General features: G+C 52.9%; 63 non-coding genes across 63 annotated transcripts; 32 read left to right on the forward strand and 31 right to left on the reverse strand.

The window, feature by feature from the left end:
- The first annotated feature begins 232 nt into the window (after window positions 1-232).
- Window positions 233-324, forward strand: Trnai-uau. Its single transcript is given in 2 exon segments — window positions 233-270; window positions 289-324. It is a non-coding gene; the product is annotated as a tRNA-Ile (tRNA).
- Window positions 325-436: 112 nt separating this feature from the next.
- Trnad-guc lies at window positions 437-508 on the forward strand. The gene has a single exon. It is a non-coding gene; the product is annotated as a tRNA-Asp (tRNA).
- A 233-nt stretch (window positions 509-741) lies between these two features.
- Trnam-cau lies at window positions 742-813 on the reverse strand. Its single transcript has one exon. It is a non-coding gene; the product is annotated as a tRNA-Met (tRNA).
- Window positions 814-1,087: 274 nt separating this feature from the next.
- On the reverse strand, window positions 1,088-1,160 carry Trnar-acg. Its single transcript has one exon. It is a non-coding gene; the product is annotated as a tRNA-Arg (tRNA).
- A 445-nt stretch (window positions 1,161-1,605) lies between these two features.
- Window positions 1,606-1,697, forward strand: Trnai-uau. Its single transcript is given in 2 exon segments — window positions 1,606-1,643; window positions 1,662-1,697. It is a non-coding gene; the product is annotated as a tRNA-Ile (tRNA).
- A 112-nt stretch (window positions 1,698-1,809) lies between these two features.
- On the forward strand, window positions 1,810-1,881 carry Trnad-guc. The gene has a single exon. It is a non-coding gene; the product is annotated as a tRNA-Asp (tRNA).
- Window positions 1,882-2,114: 233 nt separating this feature from the next.
- On the reverse strand, window positions 2,115-2,186 carry Trnam-cau. The gene has a single exon. It is a non-coding gene; the product is annotated as a tRNA-Met (tRNA).
- A 274-nt stretch (window positions 2,187-2,460) lies between these two features.
- Window positions 2,461-2,533, reverse strand: Trnar-acg. The gene has a single exon. It is a non-coding gene; the product is annotated as a tRNA-Arg (tRNA).
- A 445-nt stretch (window positions 2,534-2,978) lies between these two features.
- Window positions 2,979-3,070, forward strand: Trnai-uau. The gene is given in 2 exon segments: window positions 2,979-3,016; window positions 3,035-3,070. It is a non-coding gene; the product is annotated as a tRNA-Ile (tRNA).
- Window positions 3,071-3,182: 112 nt separating this feature from the next.
- Trnad-guc lies at window positions 3,183-3,254 on the forward strand. Its single transcript has one exon. It is a non-coding gene; the product is annotated as a tRNA-Asp (tRNA).
- A 233-nt stretch (window positions 3,255-3,487) lies between these two features.
- On the reverse strand, window positions 3,488-3,559 carry Trnam-cau. Its single transcript has one exon. It is a non-coding gene; the product is annotated as a tRNA-Met (tRNA).
- A 274-nt stretch (window positions 3,560-3,833) lies between these two features.
- On the reverse strand, window positions 3,834-3,906 carry Trnar-acg. Its single transcript has one exon. It is a non-coding gene; the product is annotated as a tRNA-Arg (tRNA).
- Window positions 3,907-4,351: 445 nt separating this feature from the next.
- On the forward strand, window positions 4,352-4,443 carry Trnai-uau. Its single transcript is given in 2 exon segments — window positions 4,352-4,389; window positions 4,408-4,443. It is a non-coding gene; the product is annotated as a tRNA-Ile (tRNA).
- Window positions 4,444-4,555: 112 nt separating this feature from the next.
- Trnad-guc lies at window positions 4,556-4,627 on the forward strand. Its single transcript has one exon. It is a non-coding gene; the product is annotated as a tRNA-Asp (tRNA).
- A 233-nt stretch (window positions 4,628-4,860) lies between these two features.
- Window positions 4,861-4,932, reverse strand: Trnam-cau. Its single transcript has one exon. It is a non-coding gene; the product is annotated as a tRNA-Met (tRNA).
- A 274-nt stretch (window positions 4,933-5,206) lies between these two features.
- Window positions 5,207-5,279, reverse strand: Trnar-acg. The gene has a single exon. It is a non-coding gene; the product is annotated as a tRNA-Arg (tRNA).
- Window positions 5,280-5,724: 445 nt separating this feature from the next.
- On the forward strand, window positions 5,725-5,816 carry Trnai-uau. Its single transcript is given in 2 exon segments — window positions 5,725-5,762; window positions 5,781-5,816. It is a non-coding gene; the product is annotated as a tRNA-Ile (tRNA).
- Window positions 5,817-5,928: 112 nt separating this feature from the next.
- On the forward strand, window positions 5,929-6,000 carry Trnad-guc. Its single transcript has one exon. It is a non-coding gene; the product is annotated as a tRNA-Asp (tRNA).
- Window positions 6,001-6,233: 233 nt separating this feature from the next.
- On the reverse strand, window positions 6,234-6,305 carry Trnam-cau. The gene has a single exon. It is a non-coding gene; the product is annotated as a tRNA-Met (tRNA).
- Window positions 6,306-6,579: 274 nt separating this feature from the next.
- On the reverse strand, window positions 6,580-6,652 carry Trnar-acg. The gene has a single exon. It is a non-coding gene; the product is annotated as a tRNA-Arg (tRNA).
- Window positions 6,653-7,097: 445 nt separating this feature from the next.
- Trnai-uau lies at window positions 7,098-7,189 on the forward strand. Its single transcript is given in 2 exon segments — window positions 7,098-7,135; window positions 7,154-7,189. It is a non-coding gene; the product is annotated as a tRNA-Ile (tRNA).
- A 112-nt stretch (window positions 7,190-7,301) lies between these two features.
- On the forward strand, window positions 7,302-7,373 carry Trnad-guc. Its single transcript has one exon. It is a non-coding gene; the product is annotated as a tRNA-Asp (tRNA).
- Window positions 7,374-7,606: 233 nt separating this feature from the next.
- Window positions 7,607-7,678, reverse strand: Trnam-cau. Its single transcript has one exon. It is a non-coding gene; the product is annotated as a tRNA-Met (tRNA).
- A 274-nt stretch (window positions 7,679-7,952) lies between these two features.
- Window positions 7,953-8,025, reverse strand: Trnar-acg. The gene has a single exon. It is a non-coding gene; the product is annotated as a tRNA-Arg (tRNA).
- Window positions 8,026-8,470: 445 nt separating this feature from the next.
- Window positions 8,471-8,562, forward strand: Trnai-uau. The gene is given in 2 exon segments: window positions 8,471-8,508; window positions 8,527-8,562. It is a non-coding gene; the product is annotated as a tRNA-Ile (tRNA).
- Window positions 8,563-8,674: 112 nt separating this feature from the next.
- Window positions 8,675-8,746, forward strand: Trnad-guc. Its single transcript has one exon. It is a non-coding gene; the product is annotated as a tRNA-Asp (tRNA).
- A 233-nt stretch (window positions 8,747-8,979) lies between these two features.
- Window positions 8,980-9,051, reverse strand: Trnam-cau. Its single transcript has one exon. It is a non-coding gene; the product is annotated as a tRNA-Met (tRNA).
- A 274-nt stretch (window positions 9,052-9,325) lies between these two features.
- On the reverse strand, window positions 9,326-9,398 carry Trnar-acg. The gene has a single exon. It is a non-coding gene; the product is annotated as a tRNA-Arg (tRNA).
- Window positions 9,399-9,843: 445 nt separating this feature from the next.
- Trnai-uau lies at window positions 9,844-9,935 on the forward strand. Its single transcript is given in 2 exon segments — window positions 9,844-9,881; window positions 9,900-9,935. It is a non-coding gene; the product is annotated as a tRNA-Ile (tRNA).
- Window positions 9,936-10,047: 112 nt separating this feature from the next.
- Trnad-guc lies at window positions 10,048-10,119 on the forward strand. Its single transcript has one exon. It is a non-coding gene; the product is annotated as a tRNA-Asp (tRNA).
- Window positions 10,120-10,352: 233 nt separating this feature from the next.
- Window positions 10,353-10,424, reverse strand: Trnam-cau. The gene has a single exon. It is a non-coding gene; the product is annotated as a tRNA-Met (tRNA).
- Window positions 10,425-10,698: 274 nt separating this feature from the next.
- On the reverse strand, window positions 10,699-10,771 carry Trnar-acg. Its single transcript has one exon. It is a non-coding gene; the product is annotated as a tRNA-Arg (tRNA).
- Window positions 10,772-11,216: 445 nt separating this feature from the next.
- On the forward strand, window positions 11,217-11,308 carry Trnai-uau. The gene is given in 2 exon segments: window positions 11,217-11,254; window positions 11,273-11,308. It is a non-coding gene; the product is annotated as a tRNA-Ile (tRNA).
- A 112-nt stretch (window positions 11,309-11,420) lies between these two features.
- On the forward strand, window positions 11,421-11,492 carry Trnad-guc. Its single transcript has one exon. It is a non-coding gene; the product is annotated as a tRNA-Asp (tRNA).
- Window positions 11,493-13,188: 1,696 nt separating this feature from the next.
- Window positions 13,189-13,260, reverse strand: Trnam-cau. The gene has a single exon. It is a non-coding gene; the product is annotated as a tRNA-Met (tRNA).
- A 274-nt stretch (window positions 13,261-13,534) lies between these two features.
- Trnar-acg lies at window positions 13,535-13,607 on the reverse strand. Its single transcript has one exon. It is a non-coding gene; the product is annotated as a tRNA-Arg (tRNA).
- A 445-nt stretch (window positions 13,608-14,052) lies between these two features.
- Trnai-uau lies at window positions 14,053-14,144 on the forward strand. The gene is given in 2 exon segments: window positions 14,053-14,090; window positions 14,109-14,144. It is a non-coding gene; the product is annotated as a tRNA-Ile (tRNA).
- Window positions 14,145-14,255: 111 nt separating this feature from the next.
- Trnad-guc lies at window positions 14,256-14,327 on the forward strand. The gene has a single exon. It is a non-coding gene; the product is annotated as a tRNA-Asp (tRNA).
- A 236-nt stretch (window positions 14,328-14,563) lies between these two features.
- On the reverse strand, window positions 14,564-14,635 carry Trnam-cau. The gene has a single exon. It is a non-coding gene; the product is annotated as a tRNA-Met (tRNA).
- A 274-nt stretch (window positions 14,636-14,909) lies between these two features.
- Trnar-acg lies at window positions 14,910-14,982 on the reverse strand. Its single transcript has one exon. It is a non-coding gene; the product is annotated as a tRNA-Arg (tRNA).
- Window positions 14,983-15,423: 441 nt separating this feature from the next.
- Window positions 15,424-15,515, forward strand: Trnai-uau. Its single transcript is given in 2 exon segments — window positions 15,424-15,461; window positions 15,480-15,515. It is a non-coding gene; the product is annotated as a tRNA-Ile (tRNA).
- Window positions 15,516-15,626: 111 nt separating this feature from the next.
- Window positions 15,627-15,698, forward strand: Trnad-guc. Its single transcript has one exon. It is a non-coding gene; the product is annotated as a tRNA-Asp (tRNA).
- Window positions 15,699-15,934: 236 nt separating this feature from the next.
- On the reverse strand, window positions 15,935-16,006 carry Trnam-cau. The gene has a single exon. It is a non-coding gene; the product is annotated as a tRNA-Met (tRNA).
- Window positions 16,007-16,280: 274 nt separating this feature from the next.
- Trnar-acg lies at window positions 16,281-16,353 on the reverse strand. Its single transcript has one exon. It is a non-coding gene; the product is annotated as a tRNA-Arg (tRNA).
- A 441-nt stretch (window positions 16,354-16,794) lies between these two features.
- Window positions 16,795-16,886, forward strand: Trnai-uau. The gene is given in 2 exon segments: window positions 16,795-16,832; window positions 16,851-16,886. It is a non-coding gene; the product is annotated as a tRNA-Ile (tRNA).
- A 111-nt stretch (window positions 16,887-16,997) lies between these two features.
- On the forward strand, window positions 16,998-17,069 carry Trnad-guc. The gene has a single exon. It is a non-coding gene; the product is annotated as a tRNA-Asp (tRNA).
- Window positions 17,070-17,305: 236 nt separating this feature from the next.
- Trnam-cau lies at window positions 17,306-17,377 on the reverse strand. The gene has a single exon. It is a non-coding gene; the product is annotated as a tRNA-Met (tRNA).
- Window positions 17,378-17,651: 274 nt separating this feature from the next.
- On the reverse strand, window positions 17,652-17,724 carry Trnar-acg. Its single transcript has one exon. It is a non-coding gene; the product is annotated as a tRNA-Arg (tRNA).
- Window positions 17,725-18,165: 441 nt separating this feature from the next.
- Trnai-uau lies at window positions 18,166-18,257 on the forward strand. Its single transcript is given in 2 exon segments — window positions 18,166-18,203; window positions 18,222-18,257. It is a non-coding gene; the product is annotated as a tRNA-Ile (tRNA).
- A 111-nt stretch (window positions 18,258-18,368) lies between these two features.
- Window positions 18,369-18,440, forward strand: Trnad-guc. The gene has a single exon. It is a non-coding gene; the product is annotated as a tRNA-Asp (tRNA).
- Window positions 18,441-18,676: 236 nt separating this feature from the next.
- Window positions 18,677-18,748, reverse strand: Trnam-cau. Its single transcript has one exon. It is a non-coding gene; the product is annotated as a tRNA-Met (tRNA).
- A 274-nt stretch (window positions 18,749-19,022) lies between these two features.
- On the reverse strand, window positions 19,023-19,095 carry Trnar-acg. Its single transcript has one exon. It is a non-coding gene; the product is annotated as a tRNA-Arg (tRNA).
- Window positions 19,096-19,536: 441 nt separating this feature from the next.
- Trnai-uau lies at window positions 19,537-19,628 on the forward strand. The gene is given in 2 exon segments: window positions 19,537-19,574; window positions 19,593-19,628. It is a non-coding gene; the product is annotated as a tRNA-Ile (tRNA).
- Window positions 19,629-19,739: 111 nt separating this feature from the next.
- Trnad-guc lies at window positions 19,740-19,811 on the forward strand. The gene has a single exon. It is a non-coding gene; the product is annotated as a tRNA-Asp (tRNA).
- A 236-nt stretch (window positions 19,812-20,047) lies between these two features.
- On the reverse strand, window positions 20,048-20,119 carry Trnam-cau. The gene has a single exon. It is a non-coding gene; the product is annotated as a tRNA-Met (tRNA).
- Window positions 20,120-20,393: 274 nt separating this feature from the next.
- Trnar-acg lies at window positions 20,394-20,466 on the reverse strand. Its single transcript has one exon. It is a non-coding gene; the product is annotated as a tRNA-Arg (tRNA).
- Window positions 20,467-20,907: 441 nt separating this feature from the next.
- Trnai-uau lies at window positions 20,908-20,999 on the forward strand. Its single transcript is given in 2 exon segments — window positions 20,908-20,945; window positions 20,964-20,999. It is a non-coding gene; the product is annotated as a tRNA-Ile (tRNA).
- A 111-nt stretch (window positions 21,000-21,110) lies between these two features.
- On the forward strand, window positions 21,111-21,182 carry Trnad-guc. The gene has a single exon. It is a non-coding gene; the product is annotated as a tRNA-Asp (tRNA).
- A 236-nt stretch (window positions 21,183-21,418) lies between these two features.
- On the reverse strand, window positions 21,419-21,490 carry Trnam-cau. Its single transcript has one exon. It is a non-coding gene; the product is annotated as a tRNA-Met (tRNA).
- Window positions 21,491-21,764: 274 nt separating this feature from the next.
- On the reverse strand, window positions 21,765-21,837 carry Trnar-acg. Its single transcript has one exon. It is a non-coding gene; the product is annotated as a tRNA-Arg (tRNA).
- A 441-nt stretch (window positions 21,838-22,278) lies between these two features.
- On the forward strand, window positions 22,279-22,370 carry Trnai-uau. Its single transcript is given in 2 exon segments — window positions 22,279-22,316; window positions 22,335-22,370. It is a non-coding gene; the product is annotated as a tRNA-Ile (tRNA).
- Window positions 22,371-22,481: 111 nt separating this feature from the next.
- On the forward strand, window positions 22,482-22,553 carry Trnad-guc. Its single transcript has one exon. It is a non-coding gene; the product is annotated as a tRNA-Asp (tRNA).
- Window positions 22,554-22,789: 236 nt separating this feature from the next.
- Trnam-cau lies at window positions 22,790-22,861 on the reverse strand. Its single transcript has one exon. It is a non-coding gene; the product is annotated as a tRNA-Met (tRNA).
- Window positions 22,862-23,031: the final 170 nt, after the last annotated feature.

Consider the following 23,031-nt stretch of genomic DNA (forward strand, 5'->3'; position numbering starts at 1 on the left):
CGCTGTTGGACAGGTAGCGGAATGCCAGGCGCCCGTTTTTTTGCATTTTTTCGGTGATGACAAGCGGTTGACATGCTTGTAAGTGTAGCATATAAAACAAGAATCGTGTGAAGCATTCGTAGACAGGTGCTAAAGTCGTAGTATGGCCGCAGGTGACGGTCGTATGACGGGTCTGTAGCCACAACAGGTTGGCATCAAAGTGAATACCGCTAACTGTAAGCACTCTGCTGTAGCCCCAGTGGCGCAATTGGTTAGCGCACGGTACTTATAAGGCAGTAGCCGTGAGCAATGCCGGGGTTGTGAGTTCGAGCCTCACCTGGGGCATACTTTTATTTCGTAGCAGCTGACTATGGAAGCATCGGGACGCTAGATTTGAGATGTATCACGTACCTGAGAGACCATAAATGTGCGTGCACTGCAGTCAAAGACCGCGTGTTCCTCGGTAGTATAGTGGTTAGTACCCCCGCCTGTCACGCGGGACACCGGGGTTCGATTCCCCGCCGGGGAGATGCGATTTTTATATCGCGAAGGTTGCACGTGTGGCCCGAAAAAGCATTACCGTTGTGATCAAGGAATGTAATTGCTAAAAAATCGTAAGAAAGTCTGCGTCTTAGGAAGTGTTTCTCGTATTCTGCACACGACGTCGTCGTTTCACAACTCACAGGGTTTGCTGTCGACGCTGAATCAGCGCACCCCAAGATTAATGATCGAGCTCGAAGCACCCAAGAAAAAGAATAATTTTAGCAGAGCGTGGTTTCGATCCACGGACCTCTGGGTTATGGGCCCAGCACGCTTCCACTGCGCCACTCTGCTGTGCGGAGAGAAGCGCGCTCTTCGGTGCGTGACATGGGACACTTGGAAAAGCGTTGTCTGCGTCGCCTACCGTTTAATTAACTGTGTAGCATCTCCCAGCTTGACTTGTCTCGACTTTGCTCGACTGACGCTACGCTGACGCTTGCACCAAGCGATATTTACCGCGATCGTCTCGAGATGCAGCTGCGAGATGCTCAGGATTAACATTGCACTCCACGAAGGTGGAGACATTCGAATGCACTGCCTAGCTACGCGCCCGCAACTAACAAAATGCCGACCCTGCCAGGATTCGAACCTGGAATCTTCTGATCCGTAGTCAGACGCGTTATCCGTTGCGCCACAGGGCCACCGTTCGCGTTTTCTGCTACGAGGCGGGTGCACATCGCAAAGCAACGTGTTCTCCGTGGCTCGGCAATTGCATGCCATCCACTGACAACGTCGGCGCGGCCACTCTGGTCTTCCGCACTCTGCAGGGAGCTGCCACCAAGGAAGGCATCTCTCCTCCAGCTGCTCGGCCACGGAGCGCCTGCACAGCTTAGAGCTTGCCACACATCTGCCGTCGCTGTTGGACAGGTAGCGGAATGCCAGGCGCCCGTTTTTTTGCATTTTTTCGGTGTTGACAAGCGGTTGACATGCTTGTAAGTGTAGCATATAAAACAAGAATCGTGTGAAGCATTCGTAGACAGGTGCTAAAGTCGTAGTATGGCCGCAGGTGACGGTCGTATGACGGGTCTGTAGCCACAACAGGTTGGCATCAAAGTGAATACCGCTAACTGTAAGCACTCTGCTGTAGCCCCAGTGGCGCAATTGGTTAGCGCACGGTACTTATAAGGCAGTAGCCGTGAGCAATGCCGGGGTTGTGAGTTCGAGCCTCACCTGGGGCATACTTTTATTTCGTAGCAGCTGACTATGGAAGCATCGGGACGCTAGATTTGAGATGTATCACGTACCTGAGAGACCATAAATGTGCGTGCACTGCAGTCAACGACCGCGTGTTCCTCGGTAGTATAGTGGTTAGTACCCCCGCCTGTCACGCGGGACACCGGGGTTCGATTCCCCGCCGGGGAGATGCGATTTTTATATCGCGAAGGTTGCACGTGTGGCCCGAAAAAGCATTACCGTTGTGATCAAGGAATGTAATTGCTAAAAAATCGTAAGAAAGTCTGCGTCTTAGGAAGTGTTTCTCGTATTCTGCACACGACGTCGTCGTTTCACAACTCACAGGGTTTGCTGTCGACGCTGAATCAGCGCACCCCAAGATTAATGATCGAGCTCGAAGCACCCAAGAAAAAGAATAATTTTAGCAGAGCGTGGTTTCGATCCACGGACCTCTGGGTTATGGGCCCAGCACGCTTCCACTGCGCCACTCTGCTGTGCGGAGAGAAGGGCGCTCTTCGGTGCGTGACATGGGACACTTGGAAAAGCGTTGTCTGCGTCGCCTACCGTTTAATTAACTGTGTAGCATCTCCCAGCTTGACTTGTCTCGACTTTGCTCGACTGACGCTACGCTGACGCTTGCACCAAGCGATATTTACCGCGATCGTCTCGAGATGCAGCTGCGAGATGCTCAGGATTAACATTGCACTCCACGAAGGTGGAGACATTCGAATGCACTGCCTAGCTACGCGCCCGCAACTAACAAAATGCCGACCCTGCCAGGATTCGAACCTGGAATCTTCCGATCCGTAGTCAGACGCGTTATCCGTTGCGCCACAGGGCCACCGTTCGCGTTTTCTGCTACGAGGCGGGTGCACATCGCAAAGCAACGTGTTCTCCGTGGCTCGGCAATTGCATGCCATCCACTGACAACGTCGGCGCGGCCACTCTGGTCTTCCGCACTCTGCAGGGAGCTGCCACCAAGGAAGGCATCTCTCCTCCAGCTGCTCGGCCACGGAGCGCCTGCACAGCTTAGAGCTTGCCACACATCTGCCGTCGCTGTTGGACAGGTAGCGGAATGCCAGGCGCCCGTTTTTTTGCATTTTTTCGGTGATGACAAGCGGTTGACATGCTTGTAAGTGTAGCATATAAAACAAGAATCGTGTGAAGCATTCGTAGACAGGTGCTAAAGTCGTAGTATGGCCGCAGGTGACGGTCGTATGACGGGTCTGTAGCCACAACAGGTTGGCATCAAAGTGAATACCGCTAACTGTAAGCACTCTGCTGTAGCCCCAGTGGCGCAATTGGTTAGCGCACGGTACTTATAAGGCAGTAGCCGTGAGCAATGCCGGGGTTGTGAGTTCGAGCCTCACCTGGGGCATACTTTTATTTCGTAGCAGCTGACTATGGAAGCATCGGGACGCTAGATTTGAGATGTATCACGTACCTGAGAGACCATAAATGTGCGTGCACTGCAGTCAAAGACCGCGTGTTCCTCGGTAGTATAGTGGTTAGTATCCCCGCCTGTCACGCGGGAGACCGGGGTTCGATTCCCCGCCGGGGAGATGTGATTTTTATATCGCGAAGGTTGCACGTGTGGCCCGAAAAAGCATTACCGTTGTGATCAAGGAATGTAATTGCTAAAAAATCGTAAGAAAGTCTGCGTCTTAGGAAGTGTTTCTCGTATTCTGCACACGACGTCGTCGTTTCACAACTCACAGGGTTTGCTGTCGACGCTGAATCAGCGCACCCCAAGATTAATGATCGAGCTCGAAGCACCCAAGAAAAAGAATAATTTTAGCAGAGCGTGGTTTCGATCCACGGACCTCTGGGTTATGGGCCCAGCACGCTTCCACTGCGCCACTCTGCTGTGCGGAGAGAAGCGCGCTCTTCGGTGCGTGACATGGGACACTTGGAAAAGCGTTGTCTGCGTCGCCTACCGTTTAATTAACTGTGTAGCATCTCCCAGCTTGACTTGTCTCGACTTTGCTCGACTGACGCTACGCTGACGCTTGCACCAAGCGATATTTACCGCGATCGTCTCGAGATGCAGCTGCGAGATGCTCAGGATTAACATTGCACTCCACGAAGGTGGAGACATTCGAATGCACTGCCTAGCTACGCGCCCGCAACTAACAAAATGCCGACCCTGCCAGGATTCGAACCTGGAATCTTCTGATCCGTAGTCAGACGCGTTATCCGTTGCGCCACAGGGCCACCGTTCGCGTTTTCTGCTACGAGGCGGGTGCACATCGCAAAGCAACGTGTTCTCCGTGGCTCGGCAATTGCATGCCATCCACTGACAACGTCGGCGCGGCCACTCTGGTCTTCCGCACTCTGCAGGGAGCTGCCACCAAGGAAGGCATCTCTCCTCCAGCTGCTCGGCCACGGAGCGCCTGCACAGCTTAGAGCTTGCCACACATCTGCCGTCGCTGTTGGACAGGTAGCGGAATGCCAGGCGCCCGTTTTTTTGCATTTTTTCGGTGATGACAAGCGGTTGACATGCTTGTAAGTGTAGCATATAAAACAAGAATCGTGTGAAGCATTCGTAGACAGGTGCTAAAGTCGTAGTATGGCCGCAGGTGACGGTCGTATGACGGGTCTGTAGCCACAACAGGTTGGCATCAAAGTGAATACCGCTAACTGTAAGCACTCTGCTGTAGCCCCAGTGGCGCAATTGGTTAGCGCACGGTACTTATAAGGCAGTAGCCGTGAGCAATGCCGGGGTTGTGAGTTCGAGCCTCACCTGGGGCATACTTTTATTTCGTAGCAGCTGACTATGGAAGCATCGGGACGCTAGATTTGAGATGTATCACGTACCTGAGAGACCATAAATATGCGTGCACTGCAGTCGACGACCGCGTGTTCCTCGGTAGTATAGTGGTTAGTACCCCCGCCTGTCACGCGGGACACCGGGGTTCGATTCCCCGCCGGGGAGATGCGATTTTTATATCGCGAAGGTTGCACGTGTGGCCCGAAAAAGCATTACCGTTGTGATCAAGGAATGTAATTGCTAAAAAATCGTAAGAAAGTCTGCGTCTTAGGAAGTGTTTCTCGTATTCTGCACACGACGTCGTCGTTTCACAACTCACAGGGTTTGCTGTCGACGCTGAATCAGCGCACCCCAAGATTAATGATCGAGCTCGAAGCACCCAAGAAAAAGAATAATTTTAGCAGAGCGTGGTTTCGATCCACGGACCTCTGGGTTATGGGCCCAGCACGCTTCCACTGCGCCACTCTGCTGTGCGGAGAGAAGCGCGCTCTTCGGTGCGTGACATGGGACACTTGGAAAAGCGTTGTCTGCGTCGCCTACCGTTTAATTAACTGTGTAGCATCTCCCAGCTTGACTTGTCTCGACTTTGCTCGACTGACGCTACGCTGACGCTTGCACCAAGCGATATTTACCGCGATCGTCTCGAGATGCAGCTGCGAGATGCTCAGGATTAACATTGCACTCCACGAAGGTGGAGACATTCGAATGCACTGCCTAGCTACGCGCCCGCAACTAACAAAATGCCGACCCTGCCAGGATTCGAACCTGGAATCTTCTGATCCGTAGTCAGACGCGTTATCCGTTGCGCCACAGGGCCACCGTTCGCGTTTTCTGCTACGAGGCGGGTGCACATCGCAAAGCAACGTGTTCTCCGTGGCTCGGCAATTGCATGCCATCCACTGACAACGTCGGCGCGGCCACTCTGGTCTTCCGCACTCTGCAGGGAGCTGCCACCAAGGAAGGCATCTCTCCTCCAGCTGCTCGGCCACGGAGCGCCTGCACAGCTTAGAGCTTGCCACACATCTGCCGTCGCTGTTGGACAGGTAGCGGAATGCCAGGCGCCCGTTTTTTTGCATTTTTTCGGTGATGACAAGCGGTTGACATGCTTGTAAGTGTAGCATATAAAACAAGAATCGTGTGAAGCATTCGTAGACAGGTGCTAAAGTCGTAGTATGGCCGCAGGTGACGGTCGTATGACGGGTCTGTAGCCACAACAGGTTGGCATCAAAGTGAATACCGCTAACTGTAAGCACTCTGCTGTAGCCCCAGTGGCGCAATTGGTTAGCGCACGGTACTTATAAGGCAGTAGCCGTGAGCAATGCCGGGGTTGTGAGTTCGAGCCTCACCTGGGGCATACTTTTATTTCGTAGCAGCTGACTATGGAAGCATCGGGACGCTAGATTTGAGATGTATCACGTACCTGAGAGACCATAAATATGCGTGCACTGCAGTCAACGACCGCGTGTTCCTCGGTAGTATAGTGGTTAGTACCCCCGCCTGTCACGCGGGACACCGGGGTTCGATTCCCCGCCGGGGAGATGCGATTTTTATATCGCGAAGGTTGCACGTGTGGCCCGAAAAAGCATTACCGTTGTGATCAAGGAATGTAATTGCTAAAAAATCGTAAGAAAGTCTGCGTCTTAGGAAGTGTTTCTCGTATTCTGCACACGACGTCGTCGTTTCACAACTCACAGGGTTTGCTGTCGACGCTGAATCAGCGCACCCCAAGATTAATGATCGAGCTCGAAGCACCCAAGAAAAAGAATAATTTTAGCAGAGCGTGGTTTCGATCCACGGACCTCTGGGTTATGGGCCCAGCACGCTTCCACTGCGCCACTCTGCTGTGCGGAGAGAAGCGCGCTCTTCGGTGCGTGACATGGGACACTTGGAAAAGCGTTGTCTGCGTCGCCTACCGTTTAATTAACTGTGTAGCATCTCCCAGCTTGACTTGTCTCGACTTTGCTCGACTGACGCTACGCTGACGCTTGCACCAAGCGATATTTACCGCGATCGTCTCGAGATGCAGCTGCGAGATGCTCAGGATTAACATTGCACTCCACGAAGGTGGAGACATTCGAATGCACTGCCTAGCTACGCGCCCGCAACTAACAAAATGCCGACCCTGCCAGGATTCGAACCTGGAATCTTCTGATCCGTAGTCAGACGCGTTATCCGTTGCGCCACAGGGCCACCGTTCGCGTTTTCTGCTACGAGGCGGGTGCACATCGCAAAGCAACGTGTTCTCCGTGGCTCGGCAATTGCATGCCATCCACTGACAACGTCGGCGCGGCCACTCTGGTCTTCCGCACTCTGCAGGGAGCTGCCACCAAGGAAGGCATCTCTCCTCCAGCTGCTCGGCCACGGAGCGCCTGCACAGCTTAGAGCTTGCCACACATCTGCCGTCGCTGTTGGACAGGTAGCGGAATGCCAGGCGCCCGTTTTTTTGCATTTTTTCGGTGATGACAAGCGGTTGACATGCTTGTAAGTGTAGCATATAAAACAAGAATCGTGTGAAGCATTCGTAGACAGGTGCTAAAGTCGTAGTATGGCCGCAGGTGACGGTCGTATGACGGGTCTGTAGCCACAACAGGTTGGCATCAAAGTGAATACCGCTAACTGTAAGCACTCTGCTGTAGCCCCAGTGGCGCAATTGGTTAGCGCACGGTACTTATAAGGCAGTAGCCGTGAGCAATGCCGGGGTTGTGAGTTCGAGCCTCACCTGGGGCATACTTTTATTTCGTAGCAGCTGACTATGGAAGCATCGGGACGCTAGATTTGAGATGTATCACGTACCTGAGAGACCATAAATGTGCGTGCACTGCAGTCAAAGACCGCGTGTTCCTCGGTAGTATAGTGGTTAGTATCCCCGCCTGTCACGCGGGAGACCGGGGTTCGATTCCCCGCCGGGGAGATGCGATTTTTATATCGCGAAGGTTGCACGTGTGGCCCGAAAAAGCATTACCGTTGTGATCAAGGAATGTAATTGCTAAAAAATCGTAAGAAAGTCTGCGTCTTAGGAAGTGTTTCTCGTATTCTGCACACGACGTCGTCGTTTCACAACTCACAGGGTTTGCTGTCGACGCTGAATCAGCGCACCCCAAGATTAATGATCGAGCTCGAAGCACCCAAGAAAAAGAATAATTTTAGCAGAGCGTGGTTTCGATCCACGGACCTCTGGGTTATGGGCCCAGCACGCTTCCACTGCGCCACTCTGCTGTGCGGAGAGAAGCGCGCTCTTCGGTGCGTGACATGGGACACTTGGAAAAGCGTTGTCTGCGTCGCCTACCGTTTAATTAACTGTGTAGCATCTCCCAGCTTGACTTGTCTCGACTTTGCTCGACTGACGCTACGCTGACGCTTGCACCAAGCGATATTTACCGCGATCGTCTCGAGATGCAGCTGCGAGATGCTCAGGATTAACATTGCACTCCACGAAGGTGGAGACATTCGAATGCACTGCCTAGCTACGCGCCCGCAACTAACAAAATGCCGACCCTGCCAGGATTCGAACCTGGAATCTTCTGATCCGTAGTCAGACGCGTTATCCGTTGCGCCACAGGGCCACCGTTCGCGTTTTCTGCTACGAGGCGGGTGCACATCGCAAAGCAACGTGTTCTCCGTGGCTCGGCAATTGCATGCCATCCACTGACAACGTCGGCGCGGCCACTCTGGTCTTCCGCACTCTGCAGGGAGCTGCCACCAAGGAAGGCATCTCTCCTCCAGCTGCTCGGCCACGGAGCGCCTGCACAGCTTAGAGCTTGCCACACATCTGCCGTCGCTGTTGGACAGGTAGCGGAATGCCAGGCGCCCGTTTTTTTGCATTTTTTCGGTGATGACAAGCGGTTGACATGCTTGTAAGTGTAGCATATAAAACAAGAATCGTGTGAAGCATTCGTAGACAGGTGCTAAAGTCGTAGTATGGCCGCAGGTGACGGTCGTATGACGGGTCTGTAGCCACAACAGGTTGGCATCAAAGTGAATACCGCTAACTGTAAGCACTCTGCTGTAGCCCCAGTGGCGCAATTGGTTAGCGCACGGTACTTATAAGGCAGTAGCCGTGAGCAATGCCGGGGTTGTGAGTTCGAGCCTCACCTGGGGCATACTTTTATTTCGTAGCAGCTGACTATGGAAGCATCGGGACGCTAGATTTGAGATGTATCACGTACCTGAGAGACCATAAATGTGCGTGCACTGCAGTCAAAGACCGCGTGTTCCTCGGTAGTATAGTGGTTAGTATCCCCGCCTGTCACGCGGGAGACCGGGGTTCGATTCCCCGCCGGGGAGATGTGATTTTTATATCGCGAAGGTTGCACGTGTGGCCCGAAAAAGCATTACCGTTGTGATCAAGGAATGTAATTGCTAAAAAATCGTAAGAAAGTCTGCGTCTTAGGAAGTGTTTCTCGTATTCTGCACACGACGTCGTCGTTTCACAACTCACAGGGTTTGCTGTCGACGCTGAATCAGCGCACCCCAAGATTAATGATCGAGCTCGAAGCACCCAAGAAAAAGAATAATTTTAGCAGAGCGTGGTTTCGATCCACGGACCTCTGGGTTATGGGCCCAGCACGCTTCCACTGCGCCACTCTGCTGTGCGGAGAGAAGCGCGCTCTTCGGTGCGTGACATGGGACACTTGGAAAAGCGTTGTCTGCGTCGCCTACCGTTTAATTAACTGTGTAGCATCTCCCAGCTTGACTTGTCTCGACTTTGCTCGACTGACGCTACGCTGACGCTTGCACCAAGCGATATTTACCGCGATCGTCTCGAGATGCAGCTGCGAGATGCTCAGGATTAACATTGCACTCCACGAAGGTGGAGACATTCGAATGCACTGCCTAGCTACGCGCCCGCAACTAACAAAATGCCGACCCTGCCAGGATTCGAACCTGGAATCTTCTGATCCGTAGTCAGACGCGTTATCCGTTGCGCCACAGGGCCACCGTTCGCGTTTTCTGCTACGAGGCGGGTGCACATCGCAAAGCAACGTGTTCTCCGTGGCTCGGCAATTGCATGCCATCCACTGACAACGTCGGCGCGGCCACTCTGGTCTTCCGCACTCTGCAGGGAGCTGCCACCAAGGAAGGCATCTCTCCTCCAGCTGCTCGGCCACGGAGCGCCTGCACAGCTTAGAGCTTGCCACACATCTGCCGTCGCTGTTGGACAGGTAGCGGAATGCCAGGCGCCCGTTTTTTTGCATTTTTTCGGTGATGACAAGCGGTTGACATGCTTGTAAGTGTAGCATATAAAACAAGAATCGTGTGAAGCATTCGTAGACAGGTGCTAAAGTCGTAGTATGGCCGCAGGTGACGGTCGTATGACGGGTCTGTAGCCACAACAGGTTGGCATCAAAGTGAATACCGCTAACTGTAAGCACTCTGCTGTAGCCCCAGTGGCGCAATTGGTTAGCGCACGGTACTTATAAGGCAGTAGCCGTGAGCAATGCCGGGGTTGTGAGTTCGAGCCTCACCTGGGGCATACTTTTATTTCGTAGCAGCTGACTATGGAAGCATCGGGACGCTAGATTTGAGATGTATCACGTACCTGAGAGACCATAAATATGCGTGCACTGCAGTCAACGACCGCGTGTTCCTCGGTAGTGTAGTGGTTAGTACCCCCGCCTGTCACGCGGGACACCGGGGTTCGATTCCCCGCCGGGGAGATGCGATTTTTATATCGCGAAGGTTGCACGTGTGGCCCGAAAAAGCATTACCGTTGTGATCAAGGAATGTAATTGCTAAAAAATCGTAAGAAAGTCTGCGTCTTAGGAAGTGTTTCTCGTATTCTGCACACGACGTCGTCGTTTCACAACTCACAGGGTTTGCTGTCGACGCTGAATCAGCGCACCCCAAGATTAATGATCGAGCTCGAAGCACCCAAGAAAAAGAATAATTTTAGCAGAGCGTGGTTTCGATCCACGGACCTCTGGGTTATGGGCCCAGCACGCTTCCACTGCGCCACTCTGCTGTGCGGAGAGAAGCGCGCTCTTCGGTGCGTGACATGGGACACTTGGAAAAGCGTTGTCTGCGTCGCCTACCGTTTAATTAACTGTGTAGCATCTCCCAGCTTGACTTGTCTCGACTTTGCTCGACTGACGCTACGCTGACGCTTGCACCAAGCGATATTTACCGCGATCGTCTCGAGATGCAGCTGCGAGATGCTCAGGATTAACATTGCACTCCACGAAGGTGGAGACATTCGAATGCACTGCCTAGCTACGCGCCCGCAACTAACAAAATGCCGACCCTGCCAGGATTCGAACCTGGAATCTTCTGATCCGTAGTCAGACGCGTTATCCGTTGCGCCACAGGGCCACCGTTCGCGTTTTCTGCTACGAGGCGGGTGCACATCGCAAAGCAACGTGTTCTCCGTGGCTCGGCAATTGCATGCCATCCACTGACAACGTCGGCGCGGCCACTCTGGTCTTCCGCACTCTGCAGGGAGCTGCCACCAAGGAAGGCATCTCTCCTCCAGCTGCTCGGCCACGGAGCGCCTGCACAGCTTAGAGCTTGCCACACATCTGCCGTCGCTGTTGGACAGGTAGCGGAATGCCAGGCGCCCGTTTTTTTGCATTTTTTCGGTGATGACAAGCGGTTGACATGCTTGTAAGTGTAGCATATAAAACAAGAATCGTGTGAAGCATTCGTAGACAGGTGCTAAAGTCGTAGTATGGCCGCAGGTGACGGTCGTATGACGGGTCTGTAGCCACAACAGGTTGGCATCAAAGTGAATACCGCTAACTGTAAGCACTCTGCTGTAGCCCCAGTGGCGCAATTGGTTAGCGCACGGTACTTATAAGGCAGTAGCCGTGAGCAATGCCGGGGTTGTGAGTTCGAGCCTCACCTGGGGCATACTTTTATTTCGTAGCAGCTGACTATGGAAGCATCGGGACGCTAGATTTGAGATGTATCACGTACCTGAGAGACCATAAATATGCGTGCACTGCAGTCAACGACCGCGTGTTCCTCGGTAGTATAGTGGTTAGTACCCCCGCCTGTCACGCGGGACACCGGGGTTCGATTCCCCGCCGGGGAGATGCGATTTTTATATCGCGAAGGTTGCACGTGTGGCCCGAAAAAGCATTACCGTTGTGATCAAGGAATGTAATTGCTAAAAAATCGTAAGAAAGTCTGCGTCTTAGGAAGTGTTTCTCGTATTCTGCACACGACGTCGTCGTTTCACAACTCACAGGGTTTGCTGTCGACGCTGAATCAGCGCACCCCAAGATTAATGATCGAGCTCGAAGCACCCAAGAAAAAGAATAATTTTAGCAGAGCGTGGTTTCGATCCACGGACCTCTGGGTTATTTTTTTTTTTTTTTTTTTTTTTCACAAACGCAGAGTAATTCCATTGGCGTCGCATCAAAATGAATACCTGCCGAAACCCGGGATATAAAGATTAAAACACGAAAACTTCAGTCCTGGTGTAGAGAAGAAACATATATAAAGGCGGCAAATCCAGAAACAGTATAAAAGAAAATGGCTCACACAGGTGACCTTAGCCAACACCCTCTCTTTCAAATGTCAGGCTAAGCATATTGGCAAAATCATCTCGGAGGCCTGGCAATCGCAAGCGCTGCCAGTAAGCAGTAAGCATGTACTGCCGAAACGCTAGGTGTCCATCCTCTTCATGACAACTGTTGACAAAATGTACGAAATGGCCAATCAACCACATGACGGTATGGAGCTTCGTCCGCGGAAAAAAGGAAGAATCGGGCCGGACGATGATGTCAATAGTATAAGCGGCTTCAGCAGACCTAGTGACAAAAGCAAGTTGTTTCCTGAGCCAACGCCAATTAGCAAGGTGCCCACAGCAGGTGAATCGATGTTCAAGGGTATCCAGGAGACCACACCGAGTACAGGTGTCCGTGTCAGAAAGACCAATACGGTGCAGTCGTACATTGGTGGGAACCAAATTATTTATTACCCTATACCACGTGGACGCCACGGCCATAGAGTGGATCGGCAGACTAACGTTCTTCCAGACGTTCCTCCAGGACACAGATGGAGACGCCAGTTCTATTGGATTGGGACCGGCCAGCCCCTCCCAGCGGGCAATCAAGCCCTTGGTCGTTGGCACCGGTCGCCGCAAGAAGACGTCACCGAGATAACTCACCGCAATGTAAAATTCCCGAATGTGTTTCAACTTAAAATTTAGGCGTCCGACATCGACAGGTGGAGCAAGGCTCGCCGGACGCACAACAGTAAAAAGCCTGGATGTAATTGAAGTCACTTCTTGCGTAACAATTAGAGTCGTTCGGCGGACGTACAAAGCAGACGCCTTGCGAGTAATGTCAGAGAGGCCCAAGCCTCCGGAGAGACGCGGTTTCGTCATTACCTCGTAACGTAACTTGAATAGATGGCCCTTCCATATAAACCTGCTAGACAATTGGCGCAACCTTTTCGCCACCATCATGGGAAGTGGGAACAGCTGAGCAACATAATAAGCTTTACATAGAACGTAGGTGTCTAAAATTCTGACTTTTTGCAAAATGGTAGCAGAGCGCTGCTCATGGACCATCAGAGCCCCCTGTATCTTCTCGGTGACAGATTTCCAATTGAGAGCCGCCATTTTTAGAGGACACCGATCAATGATAATCCCCAAGGACGTATGGCGATCGACAAAAGTGGCCCAAGGGACGTCAGCATCGCGAAATCCTCGAATATCAAGGAACTTACATTTACCCTGATTGAGACGCGCTCCAGAGACACGACAGTATGCATCATAATTTTAGCAGAGCGTGGTTTCGATCCACGGACCTCTGGGTTATGGGCCCAGCACGCTTCCACTGCGCCACTCTGCTGTGCGGAGAGAAGCGCGCTCTTCGGTGCGTGACATGGGACACTTGGAAAAGCGTTGTCTGCGTCGCCTACCGTTTAATTAACTGTGTAGCATCTCCCAGCTTGACTTGTCTCGACTTTGCTCGACTGACGCTACGCTGACGCTTGCACCAAGCGATATTTACCGCGATCGTCTCGAGATGCAGCTGCGAGATGCTCAGGATTAACATTGCACTCCACGAAGGTGGAGACATTCGAATGCACTGCCTAGCTACGCGCCCGCAACTAACAAAATGCCGACCCTGCCAGGATTCGAACCTGGAATCTTCTGATCCGTAGTCAGACGCGTTATCCGTTGCGCCACAGGGCCACCGTTCGCGTTTTCTGCTACGAGGCGGGTGCACATCGCAAAGCAACGTGTTCTCCGTGGCTCGGCAATTGCATGCCATCCACTGACAACGTCGGCGCGCCCACTCTGGTCTTCCGCACTCTGCAGGGAGCTGCCACCAAGGAAGGCATCTCTCCTCCAGCTGCTCGGCCACGGAGCGCCTGCACAGCTTAGAGCTTGCCACACATCTGCCGTCGCTGTTGGACAGGTAGCGGAATGCCAGGCGCCCGTTTTTTTGCATTTTTTCGGTGATGACAAGCGGTTGACATGCTTGTAAGTGTAGCATATAAAACAAGAATCGTGTGAAGCATTCGTAGACAGGTGCTAAAGTCGTAGTATGGCCGCAGGTGACGGTCGTATGACGGGTCTGTAGCCACAACAGGTTGGCATCAAAGTGAATACCGCTAACTGTAAGCACTCTGCTGTAGCCCCAGTGGCGCAATTGGTTAGCGCACGGTACTTATAAGGCAGTAGCCGTGAGCAATGCCGGGGTTGTGAGTTCGAGCCTCACCGGGGGCATACTTTTATTTCGTAGCAGCTGACTCTGAAAGCATCGGGACGCTAGATTTGAGATGTATCACCTACTTGAGAATCATAAGTGAGCGTGCATTGTAGGTACCGATTGCGTATTCCTCGGTAGTATAGTGGTTAGTATCCCCGCCTGTCACGAGGGAGACCGGGGTTCGATTCCCCGCCGGGGAGGTGCGATTTTTATATCGCAAAAGTTGCACGTGTGGCCCGAAAGGACATTAACGTTGTGATCGAGAAATGTAGTTGCTGCAGAATCGTAAGAAAGTCTGCGTCTTAGGAAGTGTTTCTCGTATTCTTCACACCACGTCGTCGTCGTTTCAGAACTTACAGGGTTTGCTGTTGACGCTGAATCATCGCACCCGAGGCTTAGTGAACGAGCTCGAAGCACCCAAGAAAAAGAATAATTTTAGCAGAGCGTGGTTTCGATCCACGGACCTCTGGGTTATGGGCCCAGCACGCTTCCACTGCGCCACTCTGCTGCGTGGAGGTGTTCGCCCTCTGCGGTGCGTGACATGGGACACTTGGAAAAGCGTTGTCTGCGTCGCGTACCGATTAATTAACTGTGTGACATCTCTCAGCTTGACTTGTCTCGACTTTGCTCGACTGACGCTACGCTGACGCTTGCACGAAGCGATATTTACCACGATCGTCTCGAGATGCAGCTGCGAGATGCTCAGGATTGACATTGCACTGCACGCAGGTGGAAACATTCGAACGCACTGCCTAGCTACGCGCCCGCAACTAACAAAATGCCGACCCTGCCAGGATTCGAACCTGGAATCTTCTGATCCGTAGTCAGACGCGTTATCCGTTGCGCCACAGGGCCACTGTTCGCGTTTCGTAATAAGAGGCTGCTACACATCGCGGAGCAACGCGTTCTCGGTGGCTCGTCAACTGCGTGTCGTCCACTGACAACGGCGGCGCGGCCACTCCGGTCTTCCGCACTCTGCAGGGAGCTGCCAAGGAAGGCATCTCCCCTCTAGCTGCTCGGCCATGGTGCGCCTGCATAGCTTAGAGCATGCCACACATCTGCCCTCGCCGTTGGACAGGTAGCAGACGGCAAGGCGCGCGTTTTCTGCAATTTTTCGGTGATGACAAGCGGCTGATATGCTTGTAAGTGTAGCATATGAAACAAGAATCGTATGAAGCATCCGTAGACGGGTGCTAAAGTCGCAGTATGGCCGCAGGTGACGGTCGTATGATGGATCTGTAGCCACAATAGGTTGGCAGCAAAGCGAATACCGCTAACTGAAAGCACCCTGCTGTAGCCCCAGTGGCGCAATTGGTTAGCGCACGGTACTTATAAGGCAGTAGCCGTGAGCAATGCCGGGGTTGTGAGTTCGAGCCTCACCTGGGGCATACTTTTATTTCGTAGCAGCTGACTCTGAAAGCATCGGGACGCTAGATTTGAGATGTATCACCTACTTGAGAATCATAAGTGAGCGTGCATTGTAGGTACGGTTTGCGTATTCCTCGGTAGTATAGTGGTTAGTATCCCCGCCTGTCACGCGGGAGACCGGGGTTCGATTCCCCGCCGGGGATGTGCGATTTTTATATCGCAAAAGTTGCACGTGTGGCCCGAAAGGACATTAACGTTGTGATCGAGAAATGTAGTTGCTGCAGAATCGTAAGAAAGTCTGCGTCTTAGGAAGTGTTTCTCGTATTCTTCACACCACGTCGTCGTCGTTTCAGAACTTACAGGGTTTGCTGTTGACGCTGAATCATCGCACCCGAGGCTTAGTGAACGAGCTCGAAGCACCCAAGAAAAAGAATAATTTTAGCAGAGCGTGGTTTCGATCCACGGACCTCTGGGTTATGGGCCCAGCACGCTTCCACTGCGCCACTCTGCTGCGTGGAGGTGTTCGCCCTCTGCGGTGCGTGACATGGGACACTTGGAAAAGCGTTGTCTGCGTCGCGTACCGATTAATTAACTGTGTGACATCTCTCAGCTTGACTTGTCTCGACTTTGCTCGACTGACGCTACGCTGACGCTTGCACGAAGCGATATTTACCACGATCGTCTCGAGATGCAGCTGCGAGATGCTCAGGATTGACATTGCACTGCACGCAGGTGGAAACATTCGAACGCACTGCCTAGCTACGCGCCCGCAACTAACAAAATGCCGACCCTGCCAGGATTCGAACCTGGAATCTTCTGATCCGTAGTCAGACGCGTTATCCGTTGCGCCACAGGGCCACTGTTCGCGTTTCGTAATAAGAGGCTGCTACACATCGCGGAGCAACGCGTTCTCGGTGGCTCGTCAACTGCGTGTCGTCCACTGACAACGGCGGCGCGGCCACTCCGGTCTTCCGCACTCTGCAGGGAGCTGCCAAGGAAGGCATCTCCCCTCTAGCTGCTCGGCCATGGTGCGCCTGCATAGCTTAGAGCATGCCACACATCTGCCCTCGCCGTTGGACAGGTAGCAGACGGCAAGGCGCGCGTTTTCTGCAATTTTTCGGTGATGACAAGCGGCTGATATGCTTGTAAGTGTAGCATATGAAACAAGAATCGTATGAAGCATCCGTAGACGGGTGCTAAAGTCGCAGTATGGCCGCAGGTGACGGTCGTATGATGGATCTGTAGCCACAATAGGTTGGCAGCAAAGCGAATACCGCTAACTGAAAGCACCCTGCTGTAGCCCCAGTGGCGCAATTGGTTAGCGCACGGTACTTATAAGGCAGTAGCCGTGAGCAATGCCGGGGTTGTGAGTTCGAGCCTCACCTGGGGCATACTTTTATTTCGTAGCAGCTGACTCTGAAAGCATCGGGACGCTAGATTTGAGATGTATCACCTACTTGAGAATCATAAGTGAGCGTGCATTGTAGGTACGGTTTGCGTATTCCTCGGTAGTATAGTGGTTAGTATCCCCGCCTGTCACGCGGGAGACCGGGGTTCGATTCCCCGCCGGGGATGTGCGATTTTTATATCGCAAAAGTTGCACGTGTGGCCCGAAAGGACATTAACGTTGTGATCGAGAAATGTAGTTGCTGCAGAATCGTAAGAAAGTCTGCGTCTTAGGAAGTGTTTCTCGTATTCTTCACACCACGTCGTCGTCGTTTCAGAACTTACAGGGTTTGCTGTTGACGCTGAATCATCGCACCCGAGGCTTAGTGAACGAGCTCGAAGCACCCAAGAAAAAGAATAATTTTAGCAGAGCGTGGTTTCGATCCACGGACCTCTGGGTTATGGGCCCAGCACGCTTCCACTGCGCCACTCTGCTGCGTGGAGGTGTTCGCCCTCTGCGGTGCGTGACATGGGACACTTGGAAAAGCGTTGTCTGCGTCGCGTACCGATTAATTAACTGTGTGACATCTCTCAGCTTGACTTGTCTCGACTTTGCTCGACTGACGCTACGCTGACGCTTGCACGAAGCGATATTTACCACGATCGTCTCGAGATGCAGCTGCGAGATGCTCAGGATTGACATTGCACTGCACGCAGGTGGAAACATTCGAACGCACTGCCTAGCTACGCGCCCGCAAGTAACAAAATGCCGACCCTGCCAGGATTCGAACCTGGAATCTTCTGATCCGTAGTCAGACGCGTTATCCGTTGCGCCACAGGGCCACTGTTCGCGTTTCGTAATAAGAGGCTGCTACACATCGCAGAGCAACGCGTTCTCGGTGGCTCGTCAACTGCGTGTCGTCCACTGACAACGGCGGCGCGGCCACTCCGGTCTTCCGCACTCTGCAGGGAGCTGCCAAGGAAGGCATCTCCCCTCTAGCTGCTCGGCCATGGTGCGCCTGCATAGCTTAGAGCATGCCACACATCTGCCCTCGCCGTTGGACAGGTAGCAGACGGCAAGGCGCGCGTTTTCTGCAATTTTTCGGTGATGACAAGCGGCTGATATGCTTGTAAGTGTAGCATATGAAACAAGAATCGTATGAAGCATCCGTAGACGGGTGCTAAAGTCGCAGTATGGCCGCAGGTGACGGTCGTATGATGGATCTGTAGCCACAACAGGTTGGCAGCAAAGCGAATACCGCTAACTGAAAGCACCCTGCTGTAGCCCCAGTGGCGCAATTGGTTAGCGCACGGTACTTATAAGGCAGTAGCCGTGAGCAATGCCGGGGTTGTGAGTTCGAGCCTCACCTGGGGCATACTTTTATTTCGTAGCAGCTGACTCTGAAAGCATCGGGACGCTAGATTTGAGATGTATCACCTACTTGAGAATCATAAGTGAGCGTGCATTGTAGGTACGGATTGCGTATTCCTCGGTAGTATAGTGGTTAGTATCCCCGCCTGTCACGCGGGAGACCGGGGTTCGATTCCCCGCCGGGGAGGTGCGATTTTTATATCGCAAAAGTTGCACGTGTGGCCCGAAAGGACATTAACGTTGTGATCGAGAAATGTAGTTGCTGCAGAATCGTAAGAAAGTCTGCGTCTTAGGAAGTGTTTCTCGTATTCTTCACACCACGTCGTCGTCGTTTCAGAACTTACAGGGTTTGCTGTTGACGCTGAATCATCGCACCCGAGGCTTAGTGAACGAGCTCGAAGCACCCAAGAAAAAGAATAATTTTAGCAGAGCGTGGTTTCGATCCACGGACCTCTGGGTTATGGGCCCAGCACGCTTCCACTGCGCCACTCTGCTGCGTGGAGGTGTTCGCCCTCTGCGGTGCGTGACATGGGACACTTGGAAAAGCGTTGTCTGCGTCGCGTACCGATTAATTAACTGTGTGACATCTCTCAGCTTGACTTGTCTCGACTTTGCTCGACTGACGCTACGCTGACGCTTGCACGAAGCGATATTTACCACGATCGTCTCGAGATGCAGCTGCGAGATGCTCAGGATTGACATTGCACTGCACGCAGGTGGAAACATTCGAACGCACTGCCTAGCTACGCGCCCGCAACTAACAAAATGCCGACCCTGCCAGGATTCGAACCTGGAATCTTCTGATCCGTAGTCAGACGCGTTATCCGTTGCGCCACAGGGCCACTGTTCGCGTTTCGTAATAAGAGGCTGCTACACATCGCGGAGCAACGCGTTCTCGGTGGCTCGTCAACTGCGTGTCGTCCACTGACAACGGCGGCGCGGCCACTCCGGTCTTCCGCACTCTGCAGGGAGCTGCCAAGGAAGGCATCTCCCCTCTAGCTGCTCGGCCATGGTGCGCCTGCATAGCTTAGAGCATGCCACACATCTGCCCTCGCCGTTGGACAGGTAGCAGACGGCAAGGCGCGCGTTTTCTGCAATTTTTCGGTGATGACAAGCGGCTGATATGCTTGTAAGTGTAGCATATGAAACAAGAATCGTATGAAGCATCCGTAGACGGGTGCTAAAGTCGCAGTATGGCCGCAGGTGACGGTCGTATGATGGATCTGTAGCCACAACAGGTTGGCAGCAAAGCGAATACCGCTAACTGAAAGCACCCTGCTGTAGCCCCAGTGGCGCAATTGGTTAGCGCACGGTACTTATAAGGCAGTAGCCGTGAGCAATGCCGGGGTTGTGAGTTCGAGCCTCACCTGGGGCATACTTTTATTTCGTAGCAGCTGACTCTGAAAGCATCGGGACGCTAGATTTGAGATGTATCACCTACTTGAGAATCATAAGTGAGCGTGCATTGTAGGTACGGATTGCGTATTCCTCGGTAGTATAGTGGTTAGTATCCCCGCCTGTCACGCGGGAGACCGGGGTTCGATTCCCCGCCGGGGAGGTGCGATTTTTATATCGCAAAAGTTGCACGTGTGGCCCGAAAGGACATTAACGTTGTGATCGAGAAATGTAGTTGCTGCAGAATCGTAAGAAAGTCTGCGTCTTAGGAAGTGTTTCTCGTATTCTTCACACCACGTCGTCGTCGTTTCAGAACTTACAGGGTTTGCCGTTGACGCTGAATCATCGCACCCGAGGCTTAGTGAACGAGCTCGAAGCACCCAAGAAAAAGAATAATTTTAGCAGAGCGTGGTTTCGATCCACGGACCTCTGGGTTATGGGCCCAGCACGCTTCCACTGCGCCACTCTGCTGCGTGGAGGTGTTCGCCCTCTGCGGTGCGTGACATGGGACACTTGGAAAAGCGTTGTCTGCGTCGCGTACCGATTAATTAACTGTGTGACATCTCTCAGCTTGACTTGTCTCGACTTTGCTCGACTGACGCTACGCTGACGCTTGCACGAAGCGATATTTACCACGATCGTCTCGAGATGCAGCTGCGAGATGCTCAGGATTGACATTGCACTGCACGCAGGTGGAAACATTCGAACGCACTGCCTAGCTACGCGCCCGCAACTAACAAAATGCCGACCCTGCCAGGATTCGAACCTGGAATCTTCTGATCCGTAGTCAGACGCGTTATCCGTTGCGCCACAGGGCCACTGTTCGCGTTTCGTAATAAGAGGCTGCTACACATCGCGGAGCAACGCGTTCTCGGTGGCTCGTCAACTGCGTGTCGTCCACTGACAACGGCGGCGCGGCCACTCCGGTCTTCCGCACTCTGCAGGGAGCTGCCAAGGAAGGCATCTCCCCTCTAGCTGCTCGGCCATGGTGCGCCTGCATAGCTTAGAGCTTGCCACACATCTGCCCTCGCCGTTGGACAGGTAGCAGACGGCAAGGCGCGCGTTTTCTGCAATTTTTCGGTGATGACAAGCGGCTGATATGCTTGTAAGTGTAGCATATGAAACAAGAATCGTATGAAGCATCCGTAGACGGGTGCTAAAGTCGCAGTATGGCCGCAGGTGACGGTCGTATGATGGATCTGTAGCCACAACAGGTTGGCAGCAAAGCGAATACCGCTAACTGAAAGCACCCTGCTGTAGCCCCAGTGGCGCAATTGGTTAGCGCACGGTACTTATAAGGCAGTAGCCGTGAGCAATGCCGGGGTTGTGAGCTCGAGCCTCACCTGGGGCATACTTTTATTTCGTAGCAGCTGACTCTGAAAGCATCGGGACGCTAGATTTGAGATGTATCACCTACTTGAGAATCATAAGTGAGCGTGCATTGTAGGTACCGATTGCGTATTCCTCGGTAGTATAGTGGTTAGTATCCCCGCCTGTCACGCGGGAGACCCGGGTTCGATTCCCCGCCGGGGAGGTGCGATTTTTATATCGCAAAAGTTGCACGTGTGGCCCGAAAGGACATTAACGTTGTGATCGAGAAATGTAGTTGCTGCAGAATCGTAAGAAAGTCTGCGTCTTAGGAAGTGTTTCTCGTATTCTTCACACCACGTCGTCGTCGTTTCAGAACTTACAGGGTTTGCTGTTGACGCTGAATCATCGCACCCGAGGCTTAGTGAACGAGCTCGAAGCACCCAAGAAAAAGAATAATTTTAGCAGAGCGTGGTTTCGATCCACGGACCTCTGGGTTATGGGCCCAGCACGCTTCCACTGCGCCACTCTGCTGCGTGGAGGTGTTCGCCCTCTGCGGTGCGTGACATGGGACACTTGGAAAAGCGTTGTCTGCGTCGCGTACCGATTAATTAACTGTGTGACATCTCTCAGCTTGACTTGTCTCGACTTTGCTCGACTGACGCTACGCTGACGCTTGCACGAAGCGATATTTACCACGATCGTCTCGAGATGCAGCTGCGAGATGCTCAGGATTGACATTGCACTGCACGCAGGTGGAAACATTCGAACGCACTGCCTAGCTACGCGCCCGCAACTAACAAAATGCCGACCCTGCCAGGATTCGAACCTGGAATCTTCTGATCCGTAGTCAGACGCGTTATCCGTTGCGCCACAGGGCCACTGTTCGCGTTTCGTAATAAGAGGCTGCTACACATCGCGGAGCAACGCGTTCTCGGTGGCTCGTCAACTGCGTGTCGTCCACTGACAACGGCGGCGCGGCCACTCCGGTCTTCCGCACTCTGCAGGGAGCTGCCAAGGAAGGCATCTCCCCTCTAGCTGCTCGGCCATGGTGCGCCTGCATAGCTTAGAGCTTGCCACACATCTGCCCTCGCCGTTGGACAGGTAGCAGACGGCAAGGCGCGCGTTTTCTGCAATTTTTCGGTGATGACAAGCGGCTGATATGCTTGTAAGTGTAGCATATGAAACAAGAATCGTATGAAGCATCCGTAGACGGGTGCTAAAGTCGCAGTATGGCCGCAGGTGACGGTCGTATGATGGATCTGTAGCCACAACAGGTTGGCAGCAAAGCGAATACCGCTAACTGAAAGCACCCTGCTGTAGCCCCAGTGGCGCAATTGGTTAGCGCACGGTACTTATAAGGCAGTAGCCGTGAGCAATGCCGGGGTTGTGAGCTCGAGCCTCACCTGGGGCATACTTTTATTTCGTAGCAGCTGACTCTGAAAGCATCGGGACGCTAGATTTGAGATGTATCACCTACTTGAGAATCATAAGTGAGCGTGCATTGTAGGTACCGATTGCGTATTCCTCGGTAGTATAGTGGTTAGTATCCCCGCCTGTCACGCGGGAGACCGGGGTTCGATTCCCCGCCGGGGAGGTGCGATTTTTATATCGCAAAAGTTGCACGTGTGGCCCGAAAGGACATTAACGTTGTGATCGAGAAATGTAGTTGCTGCAGAATCGTAAGAAAGTCTGCGTCTTAGGAAGTGTTTCTCGTATTCTTCACACCACGTCGTCGTCGTTTCAGAACTTACAGGGTTTGCTGTTGACGCTGAATCATCGCACCCGAGGCTTAGTGAACGAGCTCGAAGCACCCAAGAAAAAGAATAATTTTAGCAGAGCGTGGTTTCGATCCACGGACCTCTGGGTTATGGGCCCAGCACGCTTCCACTGCGCCACTCTGCTGCGTGGAGGTGTTCGCCCTCTGCGGTGCGTGACATGGGACACTTGGAAAAGCGTTGTCTGCGTCGCGTACCGATTAATTAACTGTGTGACATCTCTCAGCTTGACTTGTCTCGACTTTGCTCGACTGACGCTACGCTGACGCTTGCACGAAGCGATATTTACCACGATCG

This window comes from Schistocerca piceifrons, unplaced genomic scaffold, assembly GCF_021461385.2.
Source record: "Schistocerca piceifrons isolate TAMUIC-IGC-003096 unplaced genomic scaffold, iqSchPice1.1 HiC_scaffold_1684, whole genome shotgun sequence".
Classification (NCBI taxonomy): Eukaryota; Metazoa; Arthropoda; class Insecta; order Orthoptera; family Acrididae; genus Schistocerca; species Schistocerca piceifrons.